Genomic DNA, 11,964 nt, shown 5'->3' on the forward strand with positions numbered 1-11,964 from the left:
GAGTGTGGACGTGGATTTATGTTTGTGCATATATATGGATTACTGAATTTGTGGATTGAAGATTGTGCACTTGGATTGATGAGTCTGGACGTTAAGACTGAAGGTACAGAGACACCACTGATATAGAGATTTGCTCCTTTTTATATACAACTTTATTTCTACAATTAGCCTCTTTATTTCCGTTTATATGTAACTACTGTATACGATGCGTGCTTCTGGTGTTAACACAACCCAATATTTACGAAGGCACGCGTCAGCGCGTGTATGAACTAATATAAAATACAGTCTGACTTGAATTCGAATGAATTAATCTGAGAGATCGTGACTTGGTGCACTGGCGCACAGTGACGGACCAGTAAATGTGTATTTAGGCATATCATTGATGATCGCTGATTGTTTTAGACGTCTCTATGCACACAGCGCTACAGTAGGTCGATGTTTTTATGCGATACATACTGGTACCCAGGTAAGGTTTTGTTTCCTAGTCTGGAAACAACTCGACAGGAACATTTCACATGTACTTCTATTCTCTCTTTATTGCCAGAATTACACAAACGTCACACCTTCTATACAAAATAATACCATATACTCAATAGTTTGCCCGATATACTCTGACAATAACACCTGATGACAGATACACCAGATATCTATCTGTCATAATGCCTGGTGTCAGGGCCAGAATCTCGGGCTACTAATAGTACTTGTAATTTTAATAAAAACAAAAAACATAGCCAATGGCTGGCAAGCACCATCGCACTCCAACTTACATGTACACGTAGGCCTATAGTACCCCAGTCAATGGGGACAACCTACGTCACCGGAAGTGATATCGGGCACACAAAAACAATGAAAAAACGCCCGCTTCAAGATGAAAATCGGCTGAAATTATGACATAAAAGCAATGCATCTTCTAAACCTATCGTGCGTCAAAGACAGTGTATTGTTAGAGATTCTATGGAGCTATTAAATATTGTCAAACTAGCTCAGATAATGCAAACACCTCGACACAATATTTTTCGAGTGCAGGGATATCGGTCACATTTTATTCAATAAAACGTTAAAAGTTGTAAATAAATAAATTTTGCTGTCACAAAACCGTCCCGTTTACTAATATGTAATATCTGACTGTTGAAAGAAAATATTTCATTCATTATATCTGCTTGTGGAGAAACATAGACGGTTCTTAATTAGAAATTATGAAAGTGATATCGGTCACACTTAGAACTTTAGGGGTAACGGTCACATCCAAAGTTGCGAAAACTGAATATTACAGCATTGTACATGTAGTCGTTATTTACGCATTCATCCAACTCCAATGGATACCCCGTCAAAATACTTTTATTGAATTGATCTTTTTAACCCACCATCAGCAAATGGTTGGCGAGCTATAAAAATAGCCTCCCACCATGGCTCGTCATCCGTCCGTCTTTTATTTCTGTTATTTCCCTGGAAATACTGGAAGGGTTTCATTAGATCCAGTTATGTATAATATGTTTCGGAATCAATCCGAAATCGATTTATTTCGATACCGTTACATGTATTTGCCAGAGAGTATTAAGGATCTTTTTCAAATTTCATGTTTAGAAAGTCATCTTTCTTGATTCTGATAGATGGACTTGTTGCTGTTTATCAAATTAAACATGTGAGCTTCATACTTAATGAACCTTTCTGGAATTTTATAAGTACTACATGTATCGCTCTCTTTACTCTTGTTGTGCATAATGCACCAATTGGAAAACGCGGTAGTCGACAACTTGAAGTTCGTTACCATGTAGACATACAATTATCAAATATCTTGTTCGATATAGACATTTTGATAATCAATTTTTAACATAGGATTGTATTTATTAATGCTCATTTTTTGAGACAGATAAGATTACAAAATAATGAATATTTGGTTATCTTGAGATTATTTGACTACCACGGTGCTTTATAGCATTCATATACATATATTTACTTTTTCACTGCAACCCTAATATGTATACTTACCAAGCGCATTTGACATTCAGGGATGCATGATCTGCTATCCGCTTAATTTTATGTGATGTCATAAGTTTTGTGCCATCGATCAAAGAAAATGGCTGTTTCGTCCTTGACGATATTGATTTTTTTTCTTTATAGATACAAATATCTTGGGATGTTATCATATAAGTGTTATCAAACGAAAATATATTCATTAAATTGCATTCAGTTGACAATTAGGGGAGTATGAATGCCAACTGGACATCTGTTAATTCAACATGAAGCGCTAAAGATATTGGACCAACATGCTAAATTGACCGATTTGTAAATCCAATGGTAAACGTCACGATATCTCTTGGCCCTCTTGCATGTTTTCAACTGATTTGCTTTTATAACTTGTTTTGCATATGATCATTTGTGCTATTGTTGTTAAGTTATATTCTAAGTACCTCTTCAATCATTATTGTGTGGAGAAATTATAAGTGAACTGACATGTAGAACTGTACTAACGCTATCAGCTAAAAACCCTCAGTGATCCTGTGTATCATGTATTCACGTATTTCTGTAGCTTATAGATCAGTGTGCTTTTCCTTTTGTTTACATCGGCTGCCTTTACATCTTTAAGTTTTATGTATTTTCTTGTATATTGTCACTGCGAAGTTTTTAAATTATAATTACTTTAACACAGTAACGTACTTCAAAAAAGTACAATGGTACTCCATGGAGATGTAATTTGTCTGCTTGGTAAGGGTTGCCTCAGTTCTACTTTGCTTCAGCAAACATTCCACGCAAAGACAATGCAAGAACAAGGGGTGTGTGTACAAATACATGTATAGACAAAAACGAAACAATATACAGTGTACGAATAAGTATTCAGCAAAAATAGTTACGATAATAGTTAATGATGTATCATGTATCTCGGTAGTATTTCCTCTTTACCTGAATGATTTTTTAGGGAAAACAACGCTGCAATATTTCAGCAATCTTTACGAAGCGACAAACCATTTCAAAATCTTTGGATGTGACCGTTACCCTGTGAACGACATCCTTTTTAAAAACAACAAACCACCAACTAGGTTATACAGGTATGCCACTTTTGTAGCGGATAAAATGAACGATAGCTACTACTTGAAATATAAGGTATTTTATATCAGTAAATAACAGTAAGGTTAAAAAAAGACACACATGACATATTTTCGGTGAATAAAATGTGACCAATAGCCACGCTGTGGAAAAAAAGACGGACGGATGATGAGCAATAGACGAAAAGCGATTTCAATAGCTCGTTAATCATTTGCTGATAGGGGGTTAAATTCAATAAAAGTATTTTGGCGTCTTATCCACAGTTTTCGTAACTTTGGATGTGACCGTTACCCCTAAAGTTCTAAGTGTGACCGATATCACTTTCATAATTTCTAATTAAGCACCGTATATGATTCTCCACTAGCAGATATAATGAATGAAATATTTTCTTCCAACAGTCATATATTACATATTAGTAAACGGGACAGTTTTGTGGCAGCAAAATTTATTTATTTGCAATTTATAACGTTTTAGTGAATAAAATGTGACCGATATCCCTGCTGTCTGAAAATATTGTGTCGAGGTGTTTGCATAATCTGAGCTAGTTTGACGATATCTAATAATTTCACAGAGTCTCTAACAATACACTGTCTTTGACGCACGATAGGTTAAGAAGATGCATTGCTTTTATGTCATAATTTCAGCCGATTTTCATCTTGAAGCGGGCGTTTTTTCATTGTTGTTTTTGTGTGCCCGATATCACTTCCGGTGACGTAGGTTGTCCCCATTGCCAGTGTCACTACTTACGTACGAGAAATATACATATATTCTCTGTTATGGACTGTTACAATATAAAACTACAACTTAAGACTAGAATAGTAATTACAAATCATAAACACTGATTGAATTGTTTATTTATTTTGTTTATTAAATCTTTAGACAAAAGGAGGAAATGAAGAAATTAATGACAAAATCCGCTGTGTATTTCTGGAGAAACAGTGTATCCAACACTTAACTTTATGATTGCGACAAGGCATTGGAAAATTCTTCTTCTTCTTCTTCTTCTTTTCGCTTTCTATTGAAACATTTAGTAATAAAAGTAATATATAAATAAATTTAAACCAGCCTTGTAAGGAAATAAGTTCTTTATTACTCGAAAGTCAGGTAAACCTTTACTTATTCGGTAAAAGTAATCAAACTCCACACACCATCAACTGTGAACGTTTTCTTTGGTAGGATCCGCACATTCTCGTCGCGCAGTCAGAAGTGTATCTGGAAAACAAATCACGCATTTCCTTAACTATTGCTTAATATATTGTGAAAACAGGGACGTAGTCAGGATTAAACAATGAGGATGCAATGACTTATAGTTATGTTATTTTCTACCGAATTCGCCGTCCTCCACGAAAAAGGTAAAAAATCTTATACCTTCCAATGTTATCATATCTTCTGTCTCCAAAATGGTACCCATTTTCTGTCTCCAAAATGGTACCCATTTGTACCCATTTTCTGTCTCCAAAATGGTACCCATTTTCAATGACTCATATGAAGCTTTTTGACAGGCGAGTAGCTGAGAGGTGTTGGATGTGTAAACACTTTTTTTGAAGCGAGTGTGGCAAGGGTGCGAGATAAAAAAAATGTTAGAAGGGGGTCTTTGGGAGTCTCCCTCAGGAAAAAAAATTGAATTTCTATATTTCAAATGATGCCATTTGGTCGCTTTTGGTAGTTTTTGCGTGTACTACCATTATGCAAAATAGTTAACACTAAATGGGTCATACTGATACATCTGTAGAGTACATTATACATGTATATCATTTTTTTAATCTCGTGATGTCATAGGAAATAAGTTTATTTTTAAAATATTATTTCTGGAAGGTACGTTATCTTTGATGCTAAGTGTTCAATGAATGTGCACTTATATTGACTTGGAAGATATGAAATTTATCCCACTTGTTAGCAAGAAGATCTGTTCGTAATTTAGAAGTAGAAAAGTTCGGATCATCCCCCAATTTAAAAGTAACATCTTTATTTTTTACTTTCATATTTTCATGCCACCAGAGAAATTTGTTGACGAAACATATGTGACTACAAAATACATATCCACATATAGACCGAATCATCTGTCTCTTGAAATAAGCTCCGTTTCTTCTTGTTGTCGTTAATCGATACGCTCATCTCATTTAAAAGAGACAGGCTGGACTTTTTCATTGTAAAACTTAAGGCAGCTCAGAGGACAAAATCCTGAACCAATCACAAACCAGCAAAAATTTCCTTTGGAGACTTCAGAGTGAGCGACTCCCAACTTCAAAGCCACAGTCAACTACAATCTACCGTTATACGGTTCTTTTGGTGTACATCAAAGGACTTAAATAACTATAAAAAAAGTCTAGGGGTGTAGAGATCATATATGATCGGAACCCCTGGAATATCGAGGATGTACAGGCTCCGGGCCTGTTAACTGTATATAGCATTCATTTACAGAAGTTTTACTGTGCACATACCTGGTTTATAGCTGATCCCAGGTACAGCCACTGACCTTGATACAATAGGGGATGTAGATTTCCACCCAGGTTGGTCTCTGGGCAACCTTGTAGAATCCATTGGTCAGTGAAGTGTTCAGTATTAACCAGGGGTTGTCGGCGATGTTCACCTTCTGCATAAATTGCAATATTGATTTATTATCTCCCTGTTTTACGAGCATTAACCTGACATAGGTGTTGGTGCCATTAAGACTATTTATAGGTTTAATTACTCCCAAATATAAGCTGACGTTCTGTATCCCTCCAAGTTGCGCTATGACGTTATCAATAGGGATCCTCACTCTCTTGTCACCGTACGGGGAAATCGTCGGTAGATTACCGTTATAGAGGGTGGCACAGAACCAAACACCATGAGGTACCTGGTCACGGCCTTGGTCTACCAGCCACATCCATCCCTGGGGCGGGTTGTGAACCTGTGGCATCAGATATCCCATCTCTTTTATCTTAACCATTATTTCCGATGGCGTCGCGTGGTAAAAATATATAGCTGTATCCATGTTTCCAGCATGTACGCTTCCAAATGCCATTTCAGTGATTATAGTATGGAATGTTACAAGTTTCGACAGTTACGCCCAGAGATTCTCGGTTCTCGGAATTTGACGTCTTTAATAAAAACTATATAACATCCTCTTTCTGAAAATACATGTTTATATTTAGACGTCCTTATTTAACTTAAATAACATCCTGATTCTTAAAACACGTCTTTCTATTTAGAACGAATATACGTACCCGGCCTACTATACATTTCGGCCGGGTACGAATTGGTGCCTAAGTGTCGTAATGGAGCATTGCCTCAGAAATCACTCGGGCATAATTTTCTGTAGGTTTCCAATTAATTGAAGAGTATACATGCAATTATATATTATTTTTGTCCAAACAAACATTACGACTATTCTGAATATCTACTTTACCACTCATAAGGCGTCAAATTCATAATTTATAGATTTGCTTTTGAAAAGGACATCATATTTAGATGTGAAAAAAATAGTCTCGCTGTGGTTTTGATATTTTATACGGTTCAGTATTATTGCCTATTAGGTAAGTGATATAAAACAAGTACAATAATATGCATACAAAGGTTTAAATGATAATTTGCATAGTCATTTCTTTGGTCCATTAGCAGTAACAGTGGCGTAGGAAGATGAAACATAATGGGGGCAAAGGTCCTCAATATTTCGTAACACCCCCCCCCCCCTCGCGCCCCGCACCCACAGGAGATACTTAATATACTTTTTTCATATATCTTTACATATAATCCTTGTACACATCTATAGACAGTGGCGTCGCTAACAGGAATTTAATTAATACGCAAATTAGCGTACGAGTTTGGGGGGTCCAGGGGAAAAAAATACGGTATAGAATGACTGAGATGAGTTTTTACGATGCATTTTGATGATTTTGCAAGCGCCGAAGGCGCGAGAATTTGGTGTTTGAGGGGTCCGGAGGTCTTCCCCGGAAAAAAATTGTACGATTTAGAATGTCTGACAAGAGTTTTATGATGCATTTTGTTGAATTTGCGAGCGACGAAGGCGCGAGATTTTGGTGTTTGGGGGGTTCGGAGGTCTCCCCCGAAAAAAGAAATTACGATTTGGAATGGCTGAGATGAGTTTTACAATGTATTTTGATGATTTTAAAGCGTTCTTAACACGGTAATTTTTCGATTTAAAGTTACCTGCATTTAGAAATGATAATTGTGAGTGTCGTTTCATCATTATGCAACCCAGCGCGATCTGAACATACCGGATTCACACCATCGGCACATTGTTGTGTAACTCAAAATAATAATGAATTGCTTGTCTTACTAAGACATATAAACAAATTAAATAAGAAACATTTTTTGAAATGGTATAATCCCTTGATGGACATTTTTAATCTAGTTCGTGTGTATTGAATTTTCATTATCAAAGGTTTGAACATTACGTGCTTGAACGTTTTAGGAAACGCGCCGCGCAGCGCAAAATTTTCTTAAATGAAGTACAAAAATGTGCAGGAGGACCCTTTTTTCTTTCAAATGTGCATTTTTAGAACATTTCACTCGGCGAAAATGGGGGGGGGGGGGCAAAAAGACATGTTTGCCCCCCCCCCCCCCCCGCTTCCTACGCCCCTGAGTAATAGGCACCAATTGTAGCTCTGTCTAAAGACGACACCATTATCTGTTTAAAAGTCTTTTGAGCTACAATTCGCCATTCAGGTGACAAGTTCCGCGTGAATGATATGACCGGTAAAATGGATCCACTTGAAATATTCTGATTCTGCAAACACATGTTTATATTTAGACGTCCTTAATTTGATAATTTTACAAAAATAAGTTTTGGTGAGTGTGTATACAACTACATGTAGTCTAGCTAGAGTGTTCCTCCCTTAATGACGTCATTCGAGCGACAAAGCGATCAGCTTGCGATTGCTGTTCAAGACTGTGGGAATATCCTCATCCGCTCATCCAGACATGTGGAGTTGGCCTTCGGACAAGTGAATAAAAGTGAATATTGACGGCACATGTGTCCGTCGGACGAGTACAAAAATCTGACATCGAATATGACTTTGACTTTATATGTCACATTGATCCCTAATGTGACGAAAAAACGATATGTTTTCGCTTTCTGCCTCATTCTTGGAAATTTCCTAATTTCGTTTTCAATGCGCATGTGCGTGTACAACAATGTCAATTATTCTGATATAGTTAACTTATAATATAGATATATATGTACTCAACCTTTGTCAGGTCACTTGTATTATTCCTTGCATATTTTATATCATGTATGTAATCTTCGAATTGGGGGAAATAAAGATAATAATAGTAACCAATGCACTGCCAAGCGGCCTCACACTCCAATACATATATATAATTACGTATCCCAGATTGTACTCTCTTATGATAGGACTGTGGATACATATGAAGAGACTGAATCAAACCAGTGGTATAACAGACGGTCACAAAGTGGGACTGTTCGTTAAATACTGGTAAATAATCTCCTATATCGCATGTCCTCCGTACACAAGACTTCCATCAATGGTCCTGGTGTTATCAAGTATATCGGAAAATTCCGATGTAAATCATAGACCGTAACAACATATCATTGAAGTTTTATTTCTGATTTCAAAAGAACGTTAACACGACTATTTGATTAGTTACTCCCGAATATAATCTGACGTTGTTTCCCTCCAAGTTGTGCTATGACGTTATCATACACTTTACGGGGAAATCGTCGGTAGATCCAAACACCATCAGGTACCTGGTCACGGCCTTGGTTTACCAGCCACATCCATTACTCGGGAGGTTGTCATTGTCAACGGATCAATAAATTATCGCTTGTGATTGTAACTTTGTCCGAATGTCAATCTCTTATACTAATTGTCGATCTCATGGACAAGTTATCATGTCTGAATGTTGATATCGCAGACAAATTATCACATGGGATTGTATGTCTGAATGTTGATCTCACAGACAAATTATCACATGTGATTGTATGTCTGAATGTTGATATCACAGACAAAGTATCACATGGGATTGCATGTCTGAATGTTGATCTTACAGACAAATTATCACATGGGATTGTATGTCTGAATGTTGATCTCACAGACAAGTTATCACATGGGATTGTATGTCTGAATGTTGATATCACAGACAAAGTATCACATGGGATTGCATGTCTGAATGTTGATCTTACAGACAAATTATCACATGGGATTGTATGTCTGAATGTTGATCTTACAGACAAATTATCACATGGGATTGTATGTCTGAATGTTGATTTCACAGAAAAGTTATCACATGGGATTGTATGTCTGAATGTTGATCTCACAGACAAATTATAACATGGGATTGTATGTCTGAATGTTGATCTCACAGACAAATTATCACATGGGATTGTATGTCTGAATGTTGATCTTACAGACAAATTATCACATGGGATTGTATGTCTGAATGTTGATCTCACAGACAAAGTTATCACATGGGATTGTATGTCTGAATGTTGATCTTACAGACAAATTATCACATGGGATTGTATGTCTGAATGTTGATCTCACAGACAAATTATCACATGGGATTGTATGTCTGAATGTTGATCTTACAGACAAATTATCACATGGATTGTATGTCTGAATGTTGATTCACAGAAAATTATCACATGGGATTGTAAATGTTGATCTTCAAGACAAAGTATCACATGGGATTGTATGCCTGAATGTTGATCTCACAGACAAATTATCACATGGGATTGTATGTCTGAATGTTGATCTCACAGACAAACTATCACATGAAATTGTATTTCTGAATGTTGATCTTCCAGACAAACTATCACACGGGATTGATTGCCTGAATGTTGATCTCACAGACAAACTATTGCATGGGATTGTATGTCTGAATGTTGACCTCACAGACAAACTATCACATGAAATTGTATTTCTGAATGTTGATCTTACAGACAAACTATCACATGGGATTGTATGTCTGAATGTTGATCTCACAGACAAGTTATCACATGGGAATTTATATCTGAATGTTGATCTCACAGAAAAGTTATCACATGTGATTGTATGTCTGAATGTTGATCATACAGACAAATTATCACATGGGATTGTATGTCTGAATGTTGATCTCACAGACAAATTATCACATGGGATTGTATGTCTGAATGTTGATCTCACAGACAAATTATCACATGGGATTGTATGTCTGAATGTTGATCTCACAGACAAATTATCACATGGGATTGTATGTCTGAATGTTGATCTTACAGACAAATTATCACATGGGATTGTATGTCTGAATGTTGATCTTACAGACAAATTATCACATGGGATTGTATGTCTGAATGTTGATCTCACAGACAATTGATCACAATTGATTGTATGTCTGAATGTTGATCTTACAGACAAATTATCACATGGGATTGTATGTCTGAATGTTGATCTCACAGACAAATTATCACATGGGATTGTATGTCTGAATGTTGATCTTACAGACAAATTATCACATGGGATTATATGTCTGAATATTGATCTTACAGACAAAGTATCACATTGGATTGTATGTCTGAATGCTGATCTTACAGACAAATTATCACATGGGATTGTATGTCTGAATGTTGATCTTACAGACAAATTATCACATGGGATTGTATGTCTGAATGTTGATCTCACAGACAATTATCACATGGGATTGTATGTCTGAATGTTGATCTTACAGACAAATTATCACATGCGATTGTATGTCTGAATGTTGATCTCACAGACAAATTATCACATGGGATTGTATGTCTGAATGTTGATCTCACAGACAAGTTATCACATGGGAATTTATATCTGAATGTTGATCTCACAGAAAAGTTATCACATGTGATTGTATGTCTGAATGTTGATCATACAGACAAATTATCACATGGGATTGTATGTCTGAATGTTGATCTCACAGACAAGTTATCACATGGGAATGTATATCTGAATGTTGATCACACATGACAAAGTTATCACATGGGATTGTATGTCTGAATGTTGATATCACAGACAAATTATCACATGGGATTGTATGTCTGAATGTTGATCTTACAGACAAATTATCACATGGGATTGTATGTCTGAATGTTGATCTTACAGACAAATTATCACATGGGATTGTATGTCTGAATGTTGATCTCACAGACAATTGATCACAATTGATTGTATGTCTGAATGATGATCTTACAGACAAATTATCACATGGGATTGTATGTCTGAATGTTGCTCTTACAGACAAATTATCACATGGGATTGTATGTCTGAATGTTGATCTTACAGACAAATTATCACATGGGATTGTATGTCTGAATGTTGATCTTACAGACAAATTATCACATGGGATTGTATGTCTGAATGCTGATCTTACAGACAAATTATCACATGGGATTGTATGTCTGAATGTTGATCTTACAGACAAATTATCACATGGGATTGTATGTCTGAATGTTGATCTCACAGACAATTGATCACAATTGATTGTATGTCTGAATGTTGATCTTACAGACAAATTATCACATGGGATTGTATGTCTGAATGTTGATCTTACAGACAAATTATCACATGGGATTGTATGTCTGAATGTTGATCTTACAGACAAATTATCACATGGGATTGTATGTCTGAATGTTGATCTTACAGACAAATTATCACATGGGATTGTATGTCTGAATGTTGATCTCACAGACAAATTATCACATGGGATTGTATGTCTGAATGTTGATCTTACAGACAAATTATCACATGGGATTGTATGTCTGAATGTTGATCTCACAGACAAATTATCACATGGGATTGTATGTCTGAATGTTGATCTTACAGACAAATTATCACATGGGATTGTATGTCTGAATGTTGATCTTACAGACAAATTATCACATGGGATTGTATGTCTGAATGTTGATCTTACAGACAAATTATCACATGGGATTGTATGTCTGAA

The 11,964-nt window shown here is 36.1% G+C and overlaps 1 long non-coding RNA gene across 1 annotated transcript; it reads right to left on the minus strand.

Annotated features, from left to right (window-relative positions):
• Nucleotides 1-3,887: 3,887 nt before the first annotated feature.
• LOC138330036 (uncharacterized) lies at nt 3,888-6,305 on the minus strand. The gene is made up of 2 exons (XR_011209512.1): nt 5,487-6,305; nt 3,888-4,257 (listed from the first exon to the last, which is right to left on the minus strand). It is a non-coding gene; the product is annotated as an uncharacterized lncRNA (long non-coding RNA).
• Between the last annotated feature and the right edge of the window lie 5,659 nt (nt 6,306-11,964).

This window comes from Argopecten irradians, chromosome 8 (assembly GCF_041381155.1).
Source record: "Argopecten irradians isolate NY chromosome 8, Ai_NY, whole genome shotgun sequence".
In the NCBI taxonomy this organism is placed as follows: domain Eukaryota; kingdom Metazoa; phylum Mollusca; class Bivalvia; order Pectinida; family Pectinidae; genus Argopecten; species Argopecten irradians.